Source organism: Vulpes lagopus, chromosome 2, assembly GCF_018345385.1.
Source record: "Vulpes lagopus strain Blue_001 chromosome 2, ASM1834538v1, whole genome shotgun sequence".
In the NCBI taxonomy this organism is placed as follows: Eukaryota; Metazoa; Chordata; class Mammalia; order Carnivora; family Canidae; genus Vulpes; species Vulpes lagopus.
This window is the reverse complement of record NC_054825.1, coordinates 54,587,609-54,610,112: the sequence shown is the minus strand read 5'-3', so window position 1 is coordinate 54,610,112 and position 22,504 is coordinate 54,587,609. Positions and strand designations below refer to the sequence as shown.

The 22,504-nt window shown below is 42.3% G+C and overlaps 1 protein-coding gene across 4 annotated transcripts in view; it reads left to right on the top strand.

Moving 5' to 3' along the window:
* The window catches only part of TLN2 (talin 2), a 418,441-nt gene that overhangs the window by 126,557 nt on the left and 269,380 nt on the right, over positions 1-22,504 (top strand). Inside the window, exon 1 of one of the 4 annotated variants that reach the window (XM_041740700.1) lies at positions 13,961-14,044. The exons of the other annotated variants lie outside the window; for them this stretch is intronic. The gene's annotated coding sequence lies outside the window, so the exon portion shown is untranslated. Of the gene's footprint in view, positions 1-13,960; positions 14,045-22,504 lie in introns of those variants that run through there. 4 annotated transcript variants of the gene reach the window in all.

Sequence of the window (22,504 nt, the reverse complement as noted above, 5' to 3'; positions counted from 1 at the left end):
GAGGGAGGTAGTGGCTAGACTGTTTTGTCAGGAGACAGTCTTTCTGACGTCACTTTGTCCTAAGGTTTGCTCTTTCCGTCCAAGCACAAGGATAGGATAGAAGGCCCCTCGGCACTCAGCTAGGGAGAGTTGGAGCCAGAGATGGCCAGTGTGGATGGAAGAGCAAAGCCAGGTCCCTGGCACAGGGCCAGGGCAGAGTCCCTTAGAGCAGGGGTGGTACTTTGGCAGCCGTCTCTCATGGTCACATGGCTAACAACAAAGCACAATTTTTAGAGCATTTACAGACATGAGCATCTAGAACTAAATTCCTTGTAGTAATATGATATGCAGAGATCATGAGAAGACCTACAACACTTCAATGGACAAGCTTTTGATCTGTTGTATCACAATTCCTTTACCAGCCCCTGCAGACAGTCTGTGAACCTCTTCAGAATCTATTTAGGGCCTAGGAAGAGGACAGTGTTATCCAGGAAGAGAGAAGATAAAGAAACAGTTATAGAAAGAATGACTCTGGCTCTTTATCACAGAAACCATGGGTTGCTCAGGGGACTACTGACAAAGTCTCAATCATTGTAGATATGTGTACTTATAAGGTAAGGCTTTACAGATCATAGATAGTCATCTAAATTTTGTCAGGTAGCCCTTCCATTTCTATAACCTGTTGAAAAATATGTTCAGGTGCTATTAATATAGCTCCCAACTGGGACGTCAGAACCTGTGTACAGGTAGAGCTGTCATGCCACACACAGCAGGGTTGGACTTTGAATGGCCAGGGTAACATCAATTCTGTGGCTGTATTGACATCTTTGTTGTTTGTGTGTGCACCCACACACATACCCCAACGCTCCCACTAACTTGACCTTTTCCCATATTCCTTTTGTCATCCTCAATGAAAATGGCACTTGGTCCTGACATTTTTCAATTTATTCATTGTCTCCTAACCATTTTTGTGATGGGGATAAATCTCAATCTGTTTATTTCATGTTCCTCATTTGAATCTTATTGATGTATCCTGAGGCCCTCTAAAGGGACCTGCAGTACAAATATTAAAAGGGGACATAAAGACTTGAGATGATCAGAGCCTGTTGTTTGTCAGTGCCTTGGGTTGTGTCTCCATGTCTCTTACTCTGATGTTGCCCCTAAGATGATTTTATACACATTCTGAAAGGTACAAGACTCTACTTCTTAAAACTCAGAGTCAGTCTGCAGCTTCTTTGGAAGGACTTCAGTTATCTGTAGATGGGAAGACTGCCTGATAAATTTCTGATCTTCATCCAGCTGTTACTGCCAGTCTGGTTGTGAAATGTGACAGGACCATGGCCAACTGTGTAATGTTGAAATATGTTCCATTTGAAATTCCTTTCTATCCTCTGCATTGCTATGTGAATTAAGAGAGTATGACTGGCAGTGATCAGAGGCTTAAATCACATTTTGAATTTGCCTAAAGAGGATTTGTTGGTTTTTTCTACTAGTCACAAGACATTGGGCGAGGGGCCATTTACAAGGGATTGCAACTGTATGGAGAGCTTACAATCCAGTGCAAGACTTTGTGAAAGGATACTTAAAGTATAAGGTAGAATGTGGATGACAACTAGTATCGATAATGTACTCTACATGGCAGCTCAGAGGAGACAAGAAAGCTATGGTCCTCAGTGTCTGCCTTCAGAGAGACTAAGGATTCCCGCCTGGATCTAGAACCAGATAAAATATGAGCAGCACAGTGCAAGGGAAGAACATTGTAGGCAGGATAAATGACACGTGTAGTGTGGAGGCGGGAGTGGATGAGGTATGTTTGGGGACCCTGTATAGACTCTTGAAACAGTGGATTTATGTGATAAGAGGAAAGGGGAAGATAAGTTTGAAAGGTAGAAGTGGGCATGTATCCTGCTGCTTGGGACAATAGAAAACCCAGTTTAGCTTAAACAGTGAGAGAGAACATGTTGGTTCATTAACAGAGAAATGGCTCTCTTTTCAGGTTGCAGGCATGGTTGTCTGAGGTCTGTTTTCCTCTCCGTAGGTGCCTGGATGTTCATAAGCTGGCTACCAGCAGCAACCAAGGCTATATGCTTCTTTGTTCACATCCATAACAATCAAAAGACCTGAGCTTTGCTCTGGCTGGTCCAGTCTTAACCATCATGGCAGCCAGGGAATGCTATGTACTTAGGTCTGGGTTTCTGCTCATCCCACAATGATGTTGTGCTGATTGGTTTATGCCAGGAAGGGTCAACCTCTAGAGCTCAGTTTTGGGCCAACACCACCAAGGACTGACTGCAAGTCAGTCCTATGGCTGCAATGTAGTGATTTCTCAAAAGACAATCTGGAAAGGAAGAAGAGGCTGGAGGAAAGGTTGACAATGAAAAAAATGTCAATTCCAGCTTTAAATTATGGGCAACTTTGAATTCTAGGATAAATGATCTCTAGTTGAATCTAGGCTTTATTCTATACACAGATCCTCTTGGGCTGATGCCAGTTTTTGTCTTGGTTCTTGATGAGTAGAATGTTTAATTATAATCTGCTCATGCCCAGAAAATTTGGTAACCAATTTTTCTTCTTATTCCCATCATCTGTTTTTGCTCCTCGCAAGGACTGTGGGTGCTCAGTGAGCTGACTTGTTTGTTTGAAACTCTATAGAGTGCCAGACTTGAAGGTCTCTGCAGAAGTATGTCTCTCTACAGTAGGCTCTCTAAGAGAGCTACTCCACTCACTTAAGATGGCTCTTTTGGAAGTTACTCAGTTGAGTCTATCTGTTCACTTTAACATGAATCACAAATTAGGTAGAATTGCTGAAGTTTACAAGTGCCCTTCAGAACTGAGTATACCTATTATGTGTCAGGAATGTGCAGGTCACTGGGAATGAACCCAGGTATGGCACATAGTCCCTACCCTTAATCTCCCAATCTGGTTGGTTAAACCAGTAAATCCAGAATTCTCATTTTATATGGTGCATGTCCAATGCAGCATGCTATGGAAATTGAGAGAAAGAATGTTTCTCTCATTTGGAGGCAAAGCAGATGACATTTCCTAGCTTAACTAGGATGTTTAAAATGGGTTTCAAAGTTAGGGTTAGGCAATGGTTAGGTGTTTATTTTATTTTATTTTATTTTTGGTTAGGTGTTTAGAACAGAGGGAGGGGATTGTGATAGATAAAGGATATGTTGATGTATTGTCAGAGAGTCCTAGGTGGTGTGTTTGGCTGGGGATATAATTCTTAAAAAAAAAAAAAAAACAAAAAAACAACCAGGAGGAGGAAAGAAAAGGCAGACTCTCGACTCCTCCATCCAAGATTCTAATCTGCAAGTCAGGAAGTAGTCTGGGAATCCCATTTTCATTTCCAACTCCTTGGGTGGTTCTGATCCTGGTGGTCTGAAGAGTACTGGTCTAGAGTGTATTGTGGGGGTGCAGGGCTGCAAATGTAGGCTGGGGAAGGGGAAGAGCAGGAGTCCCACGTGGGCAGAGAGGATGGAGGAGAATTTCTAGGTCTGAGTGTTCAATAGGATCCTGGAGGAAGTTGAAGGCATTTGGGAACAGAGCATATTTAGAGCAGGAAATAATATCTTGGGCATATCTTTGCACAATTGAGCTAAAACGTCTTGCCAGAATGAAGACTAGTGAAATAATTATTTGGCTGTAAAATGCCACTGAGAATTCAGGTTCCAAATTTTAAGTGCAAATTCTTGGTCTGCTATAGCACTTTGTGTCCCAGTTGGGAATTACTTATCCTTGTTCTGTTAGCACAATGATTTTGTAATGCTCTTGAGTAACCTTGGAGGCCATTCTACAGATTATTTATTACTTAAAAATAAGATTGACTCAAGGCTGAGTAAATGTGTGGTACTGATTCCACATGGGGGGAAGCAGTTGAGGGAGATGTGTAGCATTTATATAGTTAAAGTGTTTGCAGTCCACATAAATTGGGTGAATCTCTTCTTAGAATCATTGAGACTTAGTAAGACATTTATTTTTTTTTTTTTAGGACTTATTTGAGAGAGAAGAGAGAGCTTGAGCATGCTGGGGGAGGGGCAAAGAGAGGAGGAGAGAAAATCTCAAGCAGACTTCCTGTAGAGTGGGAAGCCTGACATGGAGCTCATAGAAGGGAAGTCCTATGACCCTGAGATCATGACCTGAGCTGAAATCAAGAGTAGGACACTCAATCAACTGAGCCACCCCTTAGTAAGATGTTTTACTTGTCTTTCTCGGTAGCTTTAAGAACCTTCTCATGGGTTCCTGACTTACCCTGAAAGCTTGCAGGGAGTGAGCTGGGTCCTCCATCTCTTGGGCACTGGATTTCTAGATGGCTTATTTCCTGTGCCATGATGATTTTTACTTGGCGTTAAAACAGAAACAAGGGATCCCTGGGTGGCGCAGCGGTTTGGCGCCTGCCTTTGGCCCAGGGCGCGATCCTGGAGACCCGGGATCGAATCCCACGTCAGGCTCCCGGTGCATGGAGCCTGCTTCTCCCTCTGCCTGTGTCTCTGCCTCTCTATCTCTCTCTCTGTGTGACTATCATAAATAAATAAAAATTAAAAAAAAACAAAACAAAAAAAATAAAAAAAAAATAAAACAGAAACAAGATTTTAGACTGGCTCTGTGCTTTACATTATTGTTGGAATTAACCCAGTTACTATTCTAAGCTCCGTGGGAATGGAAGTCCCACTTCTCAGTATAACTTAAAACTATTTGGTTTCTTCAATTGTGTTTAATAAGAATTCATTAGTTAAATTTGAACTTAAAGGCCACCAAGAAACAAAGTATGAGGTACTCCCTCCTTGGCAATTATTTGTCTTAGGCATGAAAGTATACCTTGAGAGAAGGTGGAGGAAGTTATATGTAAAAACATGTATGTTGATAGCAGTTCCTCACAGGACTTCTCAATGCTGGCACTGTTGACACTTGGGGCGAGATCATTCTTTGTGGTTAGAGGCTGTCTTGTATATTATTGGGTGTTTTTGCAACATCTCTGGCCTCAACCCACTAGACCCAGTTGTGACAGTCCACATTTGTCTGCAGATATTGCTAAATGTGCCCCGGAAGCAAAATCGCCGCTGGTCAAGAACCACCAAGTTAACAGACAAGAAAACTTTCCTGGATATCTCTCTACTTGGCTCTTAATCAAATTTTTGAGAATTTTGTTGTAACTATTAAGCCATATATAGTTGATTATCAATATACACAGATTCTATACTTGCAGATTTGTATACTTGCTAAAATTGATCGGTAAGCATAAAATCATTACTCCAGGTACTTTTACAGCCTTGGACACACATGTGTGCAGAGAAGCAAAAAATTATAGAGTCACCTCATGCACCTATTCCCAGCTGAAGTCAAACAAAGTGATGCTTCTCATTGCAGCTGTCTTGACTGTCCTTTCCATGGCCTATTGAGTGCCACATTTTTCAGATTTTTTTGTGCTTTTTATTAGTGGTTTTGCTTTTAAAAATGGCCCCCTAGTATACTGCTGTGTAGTGTTCATAAGTGTAAGAAACTATTACATGCTTTGCAGAGAAAATACATGTGTTGGATAACTTCAGGCCTGAGTTATAGTGCTGTTGGCCATGAGTTCCATATTAATGATAGATCTTTCTAGCTGTCTTTAAACAGAAATACACACCAGACGACAAGACTGTTTCTTAATCAGTATTTTGCCTTGAAGGAACCTGACCCTATATTTCGCCTTGGAGGAACAGTCCAGTATTTGCCAATTCACAGTTAGTGGTAACTCCGTAAGAATGTAACTAACCACCGCAAATAATGGGGTTCGACTATCCTAGTATTTACCTACCCTACATTGCCAAAGCCTACATTTTAGGGATGCAATTTGTGAACGTATTAAGCTGTGTTGCCTTTTTTTTTTTTTTTTTTTTTTTTTGTAAAACTGACAGCTGCATTATGAAAAACTTACAAAATAAATAATTGCTGAGCCAGTGGCTATCAGTATTTTTAAAACTATTGCATACCTTGTGGAAAAAGGTTGTACCAATTTATTGTGCCACAAGAAATTTACTTTTCTATCCAATGTCCTTTTCAGTACATCTTTTCCAGCATTATTTCTGCATTTGTCTTATTTTAAAAATGACAGAATTGTTGAAAACTCAAATCCTACAGATACTTTAAAAAAGAATGTAAAAGTCTCATTGTTACTTTTCCCACTTTTTCCTCAAGAATGTTAAGAATTTGATAAGTCATTTCAAGCCTTTTAAGAAAATGCACATAAAAAGAAATACTTTATATATCCATAATTTAACATGGAAGAGGCTGAGTATTTGCTTTCTGTATACTGTTTACATTATGCTTTGGTTAACTTCATATAATTTAGGCACAAAAATATTTTCTTGCTATTTTTAACACTTAAGTTGTCGGCAGGAAAAACAGCACAAATGATGCTTCCCAATAGCTGTTGTTTAATTTTTGAGCTAAGTGACTATTAGCTTGTGATAAATATCTTTTATTCTAATTTTTGTTTTTGCCCATAACCTAAGTGACAGAACACAAATCAGATGCCATCTTGCAATTTTATTTTCTCTCACTAGGCTTGACAGAGGATTCAAAAGAATTCAGCTTCCTGATAGAAAAGTGGTTAATAAATGAATGTGTACAGGTAAACATTATCCATGATCAGTCAAGATGCTTAGTATAAGTTACTGCAGCAGATGTTCCTGGAATGATTTTGGTGTGAAGAACACATTTGTGATAGTGAGTCTGGAACCCTTGTCCTCACCAGGGCTGGAGGACATGTGAGAGATGTGCTGTTGATCCCTCTTGTGTCAGTCACAAAGGGACTGTTTGGAGTGAGGAAGGATCCTATGGATGAGTTGATCTGGGGTGAGGGAAGTGAAACCTCCTTGTGCCAGCTTTTGATAGTAGATAGAGGATTTTGTGGGATTTTCTTTGTTTTTGTTTTTAAAGATTTTGTTTATTCGTGTGAGAGAGAGAGAGAGGCAGAGACACAGGCAGAGGGAGAGCAGGCTCCCTCTGGGGAGCCTGATGTGGGACTAGATCCCAGGACCTCTGGGATCATGACCTGAGCCCATGGCAGATGCTCCACCACTGAGCCACCCAGGCGCCCCTAGATAGGGAATTTTGATTGCATTTTAAAACCCTATTTCTGTTAGAAAGCCATAGTTCTCACTTAGGATGATTTAAAGAGGTACACAGTAAAAATGCTCCTGGAAAAGAAAGACTAAAACATGAGTAGCTTTGATTGATGGAAAAACTCAGCAAAATTGCAGACCTTCGAAATCAGAGGCGTATTCTGTTTCCAGGATGGTGGGACATGAGAAATTGTACAGTTTTTGGGTTACCTGTTAAATACTTAGAAAAAACGATAAAATAAGATGTATGACTTTACTAAGTTCGGGAAGGATTATTTTCTGGAAAGAAAGGAAAAGATGTCTGTTATACCTGAGTGTCAGTTTCTTAACCTAACAGTGAGACACGCCTAGGTCCATAGGATTGTTTTCCAATAAGGAAGTATCCCTTACGTGATAATTTTGCACCTCAATTCCAAATTCCACACTCCAGCAAGATTACAGTAGGTCTCCTTAGAAATACGGAGAAAGCTTAAGGGTTTAGCAGACGTGGATTTTTTAAAAAACTCTTTCATAAAGCATTAGCGATGAAAAATTCACAGAATTTAAATGCTGTTCCCATTTAAAAAAAAAAAAAAAAAACCAAAAAGCCCTTCCCATATATTGGAAATCACAAGGTCTTTTCCCTGTGAGATTCTTAGTTTACCCTTGGGATGATATTTTTTGTTGACTGTTGCAGGCATTCAGATAATCATCAAAAGCCTAGAGGCACACCCTTTGAAGTGCATAGTTTCTCTTTCAGAATGTCTATGGGAGAGCCACTAAGAATGTTTAAAGTAAAATATTTCAGATAATTATCCACATTGCTCAGACTTTTATTCCTGAAAAATAGCAAGTAAACTTTATTGCTTAACTCTAATTTGAATGTTTATGGAAGGACTGAGTTGAAGTGTTCTTTTAAATTAACCTTTCTTGGGTAAACTTCTATAAAAAAATGTCATTAACGATATTTGGATTAACTTGTGATGACAAATTTAAATATTATACAAAACTTTAGAGTAAAAAGTAGTGAAGTTAATAGAATTCCCCCCTCAAAAAACCCTTTGTAAATAGTGTCTCTGTAGCCTGTCTTTGTGTTTAGAAAACCGAAGGTGTGACTTTGGTGTTGCTCTATCTGTGAACTTGTGTCTTCTGGGCTTTGTAAATATAAATTATCTTTTTTCATATTTTCTGGTTTAATAGTTTGTTGTTTTGTTTTAACTTTTCTCTCTCTTATCCACCTGACATTTTTTTTGTGTGTGTCTCACAGAGGTAAAGCGGTAACTTCATTTTGTTTTTGTGGATATTCACTTTTGTGCATACTTACTTTTCCTATTATAATGGATCAAACAGTTGGCTCTTTCCGTACTGATTTAAAATCTAGGGGCAGCCTGGGTGGCTCAGCGGTTTAGCTCTGCCTTCAGCCCAGGGTGCGATCCTGGAGACCCGGGATCGAGTCCAACGTCCAGCTCCCTGAGTGGAGCCTGCTTCTCCCTCTGCCTGTGTCTCTGCCTCTCTCTCTCTCTCTGTGCGTCTCTCATAAACAAATAAAATCTTAAAAAAATAAAAATAAAATCTAATCTAATGGTTTGCTTTACAGTAGTCTAAATGATACATTGATTGTATCCTAAATATATGTTCACTTACTACACTCTTTATCCTATTAAATGATCTATTTCTGTGATGACAACAGTTTTAGTTACTGTAGCTTTACAATATTTAGCCTTGTTTGGATAGATTTCCCTTCATTGTTCTTCTTTATTTTTTATTTATTTATTTTTTAGTTTTTTAAAGATTTTATTTACTTAGAGACACAGAGAGAGGCAGAGACATAGGCAGAGGAGAAGCAGGCTCCTTTCAGGGAGCCTGAGGGTGGGACTCGATTCCAGGACCCTGGGGTCACGACTTGAGCCAAAGGCAGACATTCAACCACTGAGCCACCCAGGTGCCCCTCATTGTTCTTTTTTAAAAACATTTTTCAGTCATGTTGAAGCTTTCTCTTCCAGCTCAACTTTAGAATCAGATTTGTAAGTTCTACAGAATATCCTGTTGCAACGTGGGTTGCATTATGTTGATTCTATAATGTAATGGAAGGAGAATTGCCATCTTAAAATGTTGGGTCTTCCTGTCTGGGCAATGGTAGTGCTGTTACTTGGATCTTCTGTGTTCTTCAGTAAAACTTAAGACTGATTTGACATATTTATGTTTAGGTTTATTTCTAGATATTTACTTTTTCTCCATTACCCCCTTCCTTACTCCTTTTTGGGATTTTTAGGTTTTTAAGTAATCTCTATACCTAACATGGGGCTCTAACTCCCAACCCTGAGATCAAGAGTAACGTGGTCTATGGACTGATCCAGCCAGGTGCCTCTGGAATATTTTTTTTAACGACATTTTTGAACCATTTTTCATTTTACTCTTTCTGACCATCTGCAATCCACTGAGATTCTAGGCAAATTGACATTTCCTTTTCCAAAAAAAAAAAAAAAAAAAGAAAGAAAAATTATACTGCCTTTTCCTAACATTTTAACATTTTCTTAGATTTCCCTGGGTTAGAGGATGAAGTAAAATGTTCAGTAGTAATAGGCATCCTTGTTACCATCCTGACTTTTTTTTAAAAAATTATTTATTTATTTATTTATGATAGTCACAGAGAGAGAGAGAGAGAGAGAGAGAGAGAGAGGCAGAGACACAGGCGGAGGGAGAAGCAGGCTCTATACACCGGGAGCCCGATGTGGGATTCGATCCCGGGTCTCCAGGATCGCGCCCTGGGCCAAAGGCAGGCGCCAAACCGCTGCGCCACCCAGGGATCCCCCATCCTGACTTTAATGGAACTTATAATTCGCTATTTATTCATTCATACATTCCTGATTTACTTTTCTATGTAAGAAAATATTTGCTTTTTATAAGAAAGTGTTAAGTATAATGGGGGGGTCATACACAAAAGTGTTAATGATTCCTTAAGGTTCTACTTGTTTTTAATGATTCCTTAAGGTTCTACTTGTTTTTTTTTTCTCACCTTTATGAGGTAGGAGTATGTTGAGGCATTTGGGGACTCCCTAGAACACAGGACCTCTGCAGAAATCCTAGGAGTACACTTTGGACAAGACTGATTTATTTATTTATTTATTTATTTATTTATTTATTTATTTATTATATAAATTTATTTTTTATTGGTGATCAATTTGCCAACATACAGAATAACACCCAGTACTCCTCCCGTCAAGTGCTCCCCTCAGTGCCCGTCACCCAGTCACCTCCCCCATCTCCCCTTCCACCACCCCTAGTTCGTTTCCCAGAGTTAGGAGTCTCTCATGTTCTGTCTCCCTTTCTGATATTTCCCACTCGTTTTTTTCTCCTTTCTCCTTTATTCCCTTTCACTATTTTTTATATTCCCCAAATGAATGAGACCATATAATGTTTGTCCTTCTCCGATTGACTTATTTCACTCAGCATAATACCCTCCAGTTCCATCCACGTCGAAGCAAATGGTGGGTATTTGTCGTTTCCAATGGCTGAGTAATATTCCATTGTATACATAGACCACATCTTCTTTATCCATTCATCTTTCGATGGACACCGAGGCTCCTTCCACAGTTTAGCTATTGTGGACATTGCTGCTAGAATCATCGGGGTGCAGGTGTCCCGGCGTTTCATTGCATCTCTATCTTTGGGGTAAATCCCCAGCAGTGCAATTGCTGGGTCGTAGGGCAGGTCTATTTTTAACTCTTTGAGGAAACCTCCACACAGTTTTCCAGAGTGACTGCACCAGTTCACATTCCTACCAACAGTGTAAGAGGGCTCCCCTTTCTCCACATCCTCTCCAACATTTGTTGTTTCCTGTCTTGTTAATTTTCCCCATTCTCACTGATTTAAATGAACCTGTTGGCCTGCTGAAGCAGACTGTGGGTGGAATACAGTGATTTAGCCAGTGGCGATAACCCAGACTGGGGTGGAGTCTTGGGCTCTGGAAGTCCTGTTTTCCTTAGGGCAGATGGAGTGACATTCTAGATGTGCCCTGAGAACACATTGGTAGGGTTGAAATTCAGAAAACTCTCACTTAGTAGTCAGATGTAAAGGGACTTTGGGGGTTTCTCAGGAGCAGGGCATTTAGAGATGGAAAAGGAGAAAAGAATAGCATACAAGATGTGAGATGTGATGCCCCAGGGCTCTGACACTTTCAGGTGGTGGTGGAAGGGGGGCAGAGGAGTCTGTATCTTTGTTGCCCAGAGATCCGCTGGCAGAGTTAGGGCTCATAATGTAAGCTCCGGCCCTTTCTTGTTAGTAGAGTCTACCTGTAAATACTTCCATTAGGTAAACTTCAAATTACCGTGTGTGCCTGAAAGCCATAAGTCCTTAATAAATTTAAAAGAAGGGTTTTCCAGCTGTGATTTCTGGAGCTTTTTGTGTGTTGGGCGGAGGGCCCTCAGGAGCCGGCAGGACCCTGGGATTCCCATTCCCCCCATTTAAACCAGAGCAGCTCTGCTTTCATAATCCTGCATGGCTTATCAGGTTTCTGAGTAAAATAACATTAGAAGACAACACTTAGCTGCTTAAAAAAATAATAATAACAATAAATTGAAAGCCATCATTATAATTCATCTTAGTAATTAAAACCATGTTTGTATACTACTATTGATCTTGCCTATGTTAACTACCGGCCTTTTATGTTTCAATTGCATTTCTTAAGAAAGATTTCCTTGCAGACGCAATTTAGAAATGATTTCTCTTTACATGGACTTCATAGTGATTAGGATGTGCAGGTGTGATTGGGTCAGTTGTGTACATGTCATATTTCCTCTGATAATGGTAAACTTCTTAAGGACCTGCTTATATTGTATTTATGTTTTTCATCCCACCCATCCCACCCCAGTCTCTGACGGCCTATCATACTGGTTCAGGATGTAGCTCCGGATTGCATGCAGACTGTTGTGGGTAGACAAACCCCTTTGTCTTCTGCTAATGATGTGAGCAACAAGGAGACTAGGAGAAGCTCAGAGGCAGGACTTTTCCAGCAGCCTGACTTGGCTCTTGTCTTTGAGAGTGCAGGCAAGTTAAGAGAGCTCTAAGTAGCCACCTTTGGGGATTGCTGTATTTTACTCGGATCACCAAAAATCGAAACAGGCTGGCTTGCCAGCAGAGCCTCTCCCAGTTATGCGTGGGTTAGAGTTGAAGGAATTGAGGCCAACGGATGTGGACTGAGCCCAGAGGAATTGTGGTAATGAAGCCTGGCTTCACAGGGAGATTAGTAATGTGGTCCTCACTTTTGACCTACGCCCTTCCTGCTCCTCGTGGGCAAAGTGCAGGCCTTTCTCTTCTAAGGAGCTTTCTCTGGCAAATCTGGTCCAAAGCGAGCTTTGCTGTCTGTTCTTCAGAAAGACCGTGTGTATTCTCTCATGAGCAGCCATGCTACCATATTTTGCAATTACCCACCAAGGATTTTTACCTGTTATACCAGCTCTGAGAAGGCACTATCATCACAGTGCCAGACCTATATCAGGTGCTTATTTTACGCAAGGAGTTTTGGTTGTGATAGAAACCTATTCACCAATTTGATAAACAGGGAAGGTGTTAGTGTGTCTTGAAGATCTCCCAGGATGGGAAATGAAGAGCACAAGGGTTCATGGGAATTGGGCTGGGAGACCATCGAGGTGCTCTCCTGGGCTCCTGCATCCCTGGTTCCTGTGTTGAGGTATCCTTCATCTCCTTAACACCCATATGAACTTGTGGGGTCATGATGGTCGGTTTGCCCTCTATGGTTCCCCAGCCCCAGGCTTTCTGACATCATCATCTTCCATCCTCCCAGCTAGAGTTCCACCACCTAGAGTGGCTTAGAGTTACTGGAGAATCCCATTGGCCAAAATTGGCCCCTTTGAACCAAGCCACAAGAGCATGAGGTCCCTGGCCCGACCAAAATTCCTTCCTTAGGGTCAGAGCTCCAGCCCTGCCGAGACAGCTTTGGTGGAGGCAAGATGAGAGGTGGGTCCCATAGCACCTACGGCTTCCCCTTCAAGCTACACACATCACAAAACAGGTTTCATTCCACTTGCTAAATAATGAAGTGATTCATTCTTTTTCCCAATTCTAATCTCACTGCTTTGAGATGAAATTTTCCTGTACCTGTCTCTCATTGTATGAGTGAATCATTCTGGATTATGTTTACCAGCAGTCTGGCAGGTGACCCCTACTCTGCTCCTCAGCCCTCAGCCTACAGTTGGTGGACTGTATAACAAAGGCCAAATAGCATCACAGTGTTGCCATTCCTGCTGGGAGGCAGAGTAAGGAGCAGCAGCCCCACCAGGAGCAGCATTTTCAAAGATTCCAGGGATGGGGATTGGAGGCCTCCTTCACCCCTTCCAGCTAGCTGAGTGTGTGGAGCTGCAGCCTGGACCTCAGGGCCAGGAGGCAGTGAAATGCTGTGTGCACAGCCTGGGGAGCAGTCCCTTGGGCTTGCATGGCTCTTTCAGAGAGTAAATACGATTTGCTTTTCCATTTATATAAAATGTCCCTGCTTCCCACTCTTCTATAGAGCAGGAAATGAAAAATCATTCTAAAACGAGAGAAGAAAAGAACTAGCAAGCCTGATTCACAAAACTCTGTTTCTCACTGTGCCGTGCACTGTAGCTTCAGCAGACCCATGTGTTATTTTTGAGTGGCGGGAATAATAGGGCTTACACCTAATCAAGGAAGAGAATTCCAAACAAAAGCTTGGGTGGGGTTTCCTGGGCAGGAGTATGATATTGTAATAAATGGGCCACAGTTGTGCAGTCCAATCTCTGGTCTGATTATACAAATTATAGCAGGGGCCCTGTTTTCAAAGGAATGTAACACACCCCATGGAGGCCCCTCCTCAGTGGGTGTGTCTACATTTCCTCAAGCGCTCTCCTTCACAGTAATGCTTTCACCAGAGGAGCCCAGAGCCTCCTGTGGAATAATTAGGATGCCTTCATTAGGGTCTCTGCCATGGGACCATTTTACAGGTGAGTTTGCCTTATGTTAAAGTCCTTTAGGGAGTCCTGTGGCTAAATTCTCCACTCCTGTCTTACTGAACAAAAAGTGCATACAGGGCTCTGACATTCCAGGAACAATTGCCAACATTTCCAAGCGCTAATGAGCCAGGCACTTGATACGGGGTAGAGGAAAATGTTGGGATCAAAAGTCTCTTTTCTTGCAAAAGGGGGTATCCATTTCTGTGACTGTGTCCGGAGGCCTGCTGCTGTCCTCTGTCTTCAGATCGCCACGCCTGGCTCATGTTCTGGAATATTCCTGACCCCCTGGGCTGGCTCAGCCTTGGTGAGCTGCTTTGAGAGTTCCCTCAAGTGCCAAGTTCCTGTTCCTTCAGGAACCCTGTCCTGGTTGATCTCCCTGGCAGCCCTTCCCCCTTTTCTCTTGCCTCTCAGTCTTCAGAAAGAAACATTCTTTCCCTTGAGAAAGCTTTCCTGGCTGTCCCTCCTCTCCTGAGTCCCAGTCTGTTAGATGCCCCAGGTTTACCTTTTTTTTTTTTTTAAAGATTTTATTTTTTTGATAGCACAAGCAGGGGGGAGTAGCAGGCAGAGGGAGAGGGAGAAGCAGACTTCCCGCTGAGCAAGGAGCTAAATGTGGATGTGGGGCTCCATCCCAGGACCCCAGGTACATGACCTGAGCCAAAGGCAGGCCCCGGTGGGTTTATCTTTTTTAGCTCCTACCACTCACTGTTGGATGAAGGCTTTGCTACTTTTTCTTCTTGAATTTCAACCCTCCTGGAGGCCAAGGCCGTGTCTTACTCTGATGCAAATTCTTGATACCTGGCATATAGTAGGTACACCTGAATGGTTTGAAGTTGTCTTTTCTTAAACTAGCTGTGTGCTCTAATTTTATTTTTATCTATAGCCAATTTATGCCTTCCATCATGTAAATACCTTGCTATTACAGGCTTGTCTACTTAGAATCTTAAATCGTTTTACTCTAAACCATTTTGGTTTGCTCTTTTCTTACCCATGTGTCTTCCTGCCTTACCTGATTAACTTCATGCTGGGAGCAGAGTGATTATGCTGCAAGGCGTGGCTGAGATTGGCCTCTCTGTCTAGGTTGTAGCCCTCTTTTTTAACATGGGAATTCTTAGGGTCACAGAAGAATAGTGAGGGCAAAATGCAATTAACCCAGGTGGTGGTGCTTGCCCCCGAGTGCCATGCTGACTGTGCCTTCACGCCACCTCTTGCACATCATGCCCCATTTCTGTTGACCCTCTGCTGAGTTAGGCATCTGTCATCCTTTCAGAGTCCAGCCCTCCTGGCCTCCTATGGGAAGCCTTCTGTGGTTCCTTCAGGGTACCCCACCAGTGTCCTGGCCAGGATCCCTGCAGAGGAACACTTTGGATGAACACTGCAATGTGCATCACATTTTATTGACCTCATTTGTTGGTGGGTCTCCCCTCTCCTGTCACTGAGAGACTTGTTCTATGGCAAAGCTCTAGGCTTACTCCTTTTTTTTTTTTTTTAAAGATTTTATTTATTTATTCATGATAGACACAGAGAAAGAGAGAGAGAGAGGCAGAGACACAGGCAGAGGGAGAAGCAGGCTCCATGCTGGGAGCTTGATGTGGGACTCGATCCCGGGACTCCATGATCGTGCCCTGGGCCAAAAACAGGCGCCAAACCGCTGAGCCACCCAAGGATCCCCCCTAGGCTTACTCTTTTTCTTATTTCCCAGTGCCTAGCTGATGCCATACACGTAATTCCTGCTTGCCCAGCCATTGTAAGAGTCCCTAAGCAGCTTTTAATTAAAAACGAACAAACAAAAAAAAAAGGTGCGTCGCCTCATTGGTGGTGTTTCAACTTTCAAAATTATTGCCCATGTCCCATGGGGCTTTAAACAGTGTGTGTCATATTTTACAGGTGAGGGATGGAGACAGCTCAGAAACTGGAGCTACATGTTTTGTATGAGGCAAGATGATGACAGACTTGGTCCTTCAGAGGCCTTGTCTGGGCTTTTCTGTGTATAAGATGGACCTCTGGATACTTGCTGTGTCATAGAGTGGTAGGGGTCAGCCAGCCCAGGCTTTTGGTTTCCACATGGGGTTAGGGTGCTGGTCTTGCAGGCAGTGGGAGGGACCCTCAGAATCTTCTTTGGGAAAGGCCGAATGGGCCTTTGCCTGTGGTGGCAGCAATGCTCATTTCAATCTGGAAACCAAGATTTTATACGTGGATAAAGAAGTTCTGCACGTTAGCCCCTGCTGCACTCTATACCTTATAGCTTTCCTTACAAATCATTGTTCTGGGTGATTTTTCCTGACCACATTAGATTTATCATGCTGTGGAAGATGCTACATGCCTCCCCGTCGACACACATGTTCTCCAAAAACGCTTACGATACTTGTTTGTTGCCTGTGCAAATAGCCCCAAGGAGGGGAGAGGTGCAGCCAGGGATATACGAACATGTGTGTCTACTTGCTGGAGACTGGCTAGCAGTGATCTCAGACAAGCTGTTAATAAGCGTGGAAACCCTGCAGGGCCACATGCAGCCCTGCTAACCACTCAGGTGCAAACTTTCCCTTGACTTGCCAGGGTGAGCAAAGTTCATAACTAATTTGAGAAGCTTTAACAATACTCACTTGGGATAGTGAGAGATTAGTTTGGAATAATGGAAAGTTCACCTGATTTAGAGAATTCTAGGGAAAGTGTGAAAACATTGAAGCATTTACATAATGAATTGCATCAGATGACAGATGATGTGCCTAAAAGAGCTTTTTGAAATACAGTCTGTGACAGAAATTTGACATTATTGCCCAATAGTGGGTTTTGGGGGGATCTATGCTAATGGGTATTTGAGAACAATTAACATAGCACTTCTAAATAAGTGCTTCTGATTGATTGTTTGGGGTGAGGGGCACTGTCTGGCAACAGTTGCACCCTTAAATTCTTCCCATAGCCATGTGTTAATCTGAATGAATTTGAACTTGTTTTGATTATTCTTGTTTGCCAGGCAGACCACACCAGACTTGGTGTGGCTGCTGCTGCTAATGTGGCAAAGAGATGACTAAACGTTGAATACCCTCACTTATTCATATTCACATAATGAATCAGCCCACACTAAAACTGCCTTGCGGCTCAAAGCTGCAAGAATCTGAATGTCTTTGTGCAGCAATATCAGCCACCTTTCAAGAACAGCAACATGTAGTTCCTGCCCACAAGAAGTTGACAGTCCACTGCAGAGGACAAAAACACTGACTTTTGGGCTCAGCAGAGCATCGTCAAGTCCTGGGCTTCACAGTGAGACAGCCTTATTTTTTCTTGCTGTGGGAGTGAGGTTGCTACTTGACATACTTAAGCCTCAGTTTCCTTTGTGAAAGATTGATGATGACTGGAGCCACCACCTCTGGGTTATTGCGAGGGAAGGGGAGATGACATTTACAGACTCTCAGATGTAAGTGGTCATTGTTGACTTGGTGTGGCTGCTGCTGCCTATGTGACAAAGAGATGACTAAAATAGAGCACAGCAGATGTTTGAGGAGGCCAGGTAAGTGTTCCATGAAAAGAGAGGTGGGAACCCATAGCTCCTGGTAGGGTGTAAGAGCCAAGAAGGCCAGGCCACCAGGGAAAGGGTTAGCAAGGAGCCTCCAGGTAGTGAGGTGTTCAAGGCTTCTCTATTTATGCCTTCTGCAGACACTGATGGAACCTCAGGATGTGCCAGAAACTTTGTTAGGCTCTGGGGTTACAGGAGTGACTCATGAAGAGATGAAATCCCATGCCCTCTTGGAACCCACATCGTAGTGGGAGAGAGAAGTGAAACACACACCAGTGTATGTAGAAGCACTGACAGGAAGGGTGTAAGGCAGATGCTGGGAACATGATGGAATTATATGGGCCAGGAGGGTAGTACATGGGGGATGGGGAAGTAGCCATGGAGGCAGAGGAGGGAAGTCAATGAACTTTGGCCAAGGGCTCAATGCCAGTCATTCTGGACAAGTCAGCAGCCATAGGAATTTTTTTCCCCCCTATGTTCATTTTGTTCTCAACTCTAATTGTGATGCATATTCATTACAGAAGATGCATGAAAGAATTCAAAGTAAAAGAGAGAAAAACCCTTGGTTCCACCATTCAGATTTGTATTTTGATTAACTTCCTGTCCTGTTTTTCCTGGTGAGAGATAGGTTGGTTGGTTTATTTCTTGGGTTGACATAGCCAGGATCATGCTGTAAGTACAATTTTGCTTTCTGTTTTCTCCACTTATTATGGAGTAAGCAGTTTCTCAAGTTCTCATAAACAGTATTTTTCTGGCCATGTAATACCCAGTCAAGAAAATAAAACACCATTAACTTAGCGCTTTCTTTGGATCATGAAATTGTTTTCAAGTTCTTAGTAGCGTAAAGAGCGAATGTTTAGCATCTTTATATTTGAAAACATTTCTGCATCTGAGGTGATTCTGTGAGGATAGATCTCCGACCTTGCTCTTACTGGTTCAGTGGACTTGGCATTTTTAAGATGTTTGAAACACATTGTCAAAGTATTTTCCTTAAAGGTAGCCCTTAAGGGAAAGGTTGTAAACCTTTGTCCTAGAGACTCAATGGAACTGTGGAGGGGAGGGTGGATTTGGGCTGGAAGAGGTTGGAGTCCTAGTGGTTAGCAGATAATGCCTCCCCTGGGGTGGTGGTATTTCTGACAAAGAGTGTCAGGACCTTTCTTGAATACTGTGTGACTTTATAGGGGGATCATAAACTCTGGCAAGAGTCTGAGCTGGTTTGTAGCTGACGAGGACACGTTTGGTTTAAGACCTCTGGAACTCCCTCTTGTCCCATGTAGTTCTCACATCTTATGATGTGACTACTCAGTTGTCACTGTGGTCTATTGAATTGAGTTCTTTGAGCCCTTGATCTAGGACGTGAGCATTTATATATACCTAGTTACTGTTTAATTAGACTCTGTAAGGTATAGGGGCCAAGGGAAAGGGGGCTGGCAGTGCCTAAGGCACGGGGCCCTGGCTGTTGTGGGGCTGGGGCAGGCCTGGTAGCACTGCGTGGTGGTAAGGAGTGGGCTGGAGGGGAAGGGACATCCTTCATGGCCCATAGGGAGGCAGAGTAGAGTGTGGGCATGGGGCTGAAGACCTGGGCTTCAGAGTTGGCTTAGTTAATGGTACTGGTTCTTCCACTGACTGGCCAAGTGACTTGGTGCAAATTACGCAAGCCACTCTATGCCCCAGTTTCCTCAGGAGCCATACCAACCAGAGCATTTTCTTCTTAGGAGCTACACTGAGCAAGTGTTTTCAGGCCTATATATGTAAGAGGTGGCAATTTAAAGAAAATGCAGAGAATGATGAAATCAAAACTCAGACCAAGTAGCTACTTCCTAATGGTGTTGAAAGCATTTAATGAAGCCCATGGGAGATCCGTAGTAAATGACAGGAAAGGTGGTTGATGATGACTGTCTCTTATCCGAAAGCCCACAAGGTGTTGGGGTTGTTCTCACAGACCCTTTGAGAAGAGTTGTTTCTTTGGGTGGTGGTCTGCCCTATGAAAGACCAAAACACTCTCTATACCATGCCCCAGAGCTAGTTGTCTGGAAAAAATCCATGGCCTTCAAGGCTGAACACCTGTCCCCAGCTCCATCTTCCTCAGCTTTTCAGGGACAAGGAAGATGTCCTTGTCCTAGGTGTCCTTGACCTAGCCATTCTGAGATGCTGGGGCTGGATAAGCCCAGTGTTAGACCATGTAATAGTTCCCTACAGTTGACTTAACAAGTTACCACAAACTGGATGACTCGTGTGTGTGGGATAGTATTTTTTCCTCTGCCCTTGTGATTTGTTAGCAGAGACCCCCTGTAATAAAAGATTAAAAAGAGAAAAACAAGTTTATTAGCCTGTATACCTCATGTATATGTGAGAGATACATAAGGGGTAAAATTGAATAAACTATAAGAGGTAGTTTAGAATTCAGGCTTAAACATCATGTTAATAAGGAAAGGGAGGGGGATGTAGGCCTTTTAGAAGAATAAGTGATTTTTAGGAAAGAGGAATGGGCCCTTTGAAGAATAGATGGGATTTTTTGTCAGAATTTGGGTGTGGTGTTGACTTCTAGTCTCTTTTCTTGAATAAGCCAACCTTCCCTGGTTGATAAAACTCCTGGGGAAGGGATTTATATAATTGAATTTCTTTAGGATAATTTATTTAGGGAGATAAGAGGAGTTGACAGAAAGCTTCTCCTTGTATTTACTGTTTTTCACTTGCCTATTGCCCAAGTGCATATTTTGGGGTGGCATATTTTACTACATTTCGTTTACAACAACAGAAATTTATTCTCTCACAGTTCTGGGGAGTCAGAAGTCCAAAATCAGGGTATTGGCAGAGCCATGCTCCCTCCAAAGGCTCTAGTGGAGAATCATTCCTGATTTCTCCTCTAACTTCTTGTGGGCCCCTCGATCCAAACCTATACCTCTGTCTTCATACGGACTGACCTTCACCTTGTCTTTTGTAGTTCTTGCAAGGACACTTCTCATTGGATTTCAGACTTACTCATGTAATCTAGGATGATCTATTCTCATATCTTCAATATCAAGATGTAAATGTACAAACTTTTTCCAAATCTGGTCACATTCATAGGTTTCAGAGATTATGACATGGCCATATCTTTTGGTGGCAGTGGGTGTGTGTGTGTGTGTGGGGGGGCACTATTCAACCATTACAGGCTAGAGATTGAGTCTATGTCCTTATGGGAGGACCAGAAAGTCTGCTCTAACATTGTCCTGTGTATCCCAAAGTCATGGACACTTGAAGCCAGGCACCTCTGGCCTGAGCTTTTTGGTTCTAGAGCCTCAACTCCTTTCTAGGAGAAGCCAGGAGATTGAGAAAGTTTTCTCTAGAGGCAGGAACATTTGTCCAAGCATTTGGTCTCCAGGATTGCTAGGACATTAGGATTGTTGTCTCAGGCACACTATAGTGCCCAGACTTTCTTGAAGGGGTAGCATCTGGAGTTTATATGCGAAGTTGGTACAGTCTTTAGAAATCATTACTTATGGAAGTAGGTGAACTTCATGATAGTTACGGTAGCTACAGTTCAATTTTTATGGTAAAGGGCAATGACTGTGAATTACAAACTCTGTGGCACATGAGAAATCTGGTGATTGTGAGGGTTAGGTACAGCTGAATTTCTGTTACCACAATTCCTTAGGTAAACACACTACATAAGCAGATGCAAACAGTAGAATTCAAATGAGAAGTTGTTATTGGTCATTGTGGAGGTCAGTTTTGGGTTATATCTCAGAGTTAACAAGCTAAAGCTAGTCCTCCTGGCTTTAAAGTTACAGTGGATGGAATGATAATTGTGACTTTTCCTTTCTGCTTTCTTCAGGTCAAAGCACTGTTAAATTCTTTGGTGATAATTGTTCTTTCTTCTTCCCCACATTCCTTCTTCCTGTGGTCTCCCCCTTGTCTTTCCTCTTTTCAAGACTCCAGAGCTATTGAAAATGTTAACAGGATTCCACTCTTGATAGGAGGTTGTTTCCAGAGTGATTTCAGGGTGGTTCATCTAAAACCTTAGGTGGTTTTTCCAGATTGATCTTCTTGGACCACACTCCTCCTTTGCCTCCCATGGGGAAGGGTGCCAGACTATTCCCTGGCTCTTTACCAAGTGTGTCAACAGTTGGTTTCTAGTTCACCAAGAACAGAATAATCTTGGGTAAACATGGCTGTTGGAAAAAAGCAAATATTAGTCTTGGCAATTGTAGTCTCTCGAGTGTTTGGCCCCTCATGTGAGTGGACAAAAGAGAGTTACATTAGAGAATGTGGCATCAAATATCACATCTGTCTAAAGGATATTGGTAGAAATATATAAAAGACTTGAAAAAGACCATGTCAGTTCTTTATCTTTTTCTCTTTCATTGTCTCTCCTTGTCTCTCTTTCTTCCCTTCCCTCCCTCTCTACAATATTTGAAAATACCTTTAACACTTAATTCTACTTGCTTAAACCAGGTCTTCTACTTTAACTTACTGACATTGTTTTAGGCCAGATAATTCTTTATTGTGTGGGGCTCTTCTGTATATTGCAGCCTGTAGAACAATGGCCTTGATATCTAACCATCTGACGCCAGTTAGCACCCCTCCCTAGATATGACCACCAAAATTTTTTCCGAACAATGGCAGCAATTTTCCCCAGAGCCTAATTACTCGAGAGTGAAAAACACTGGCCTACGACCATTCTCCCCAGAGTGGTAGCATAAGATGCCCTGAGTTTGGGGACAGAGGGTGTCTGTCTGTCTGGAGGGGTGGTGTTTGGGTTCATTGCTGTTACTTCTTGAGAGTTTACCTTCTAACCCAGCTCAATGGGGTCATGATGTGGGTCTCAAAAGTGAGGGCTATTGGTGATTAGCAAGTCAACATTGTTTGCTATTAACTTTTAGAGTAGATAGTCCGTATTTTTTTTTTTCTGGGATTATTGCCATTTTTCTGGTGGTTTTAAAATGGGGATGCCAATC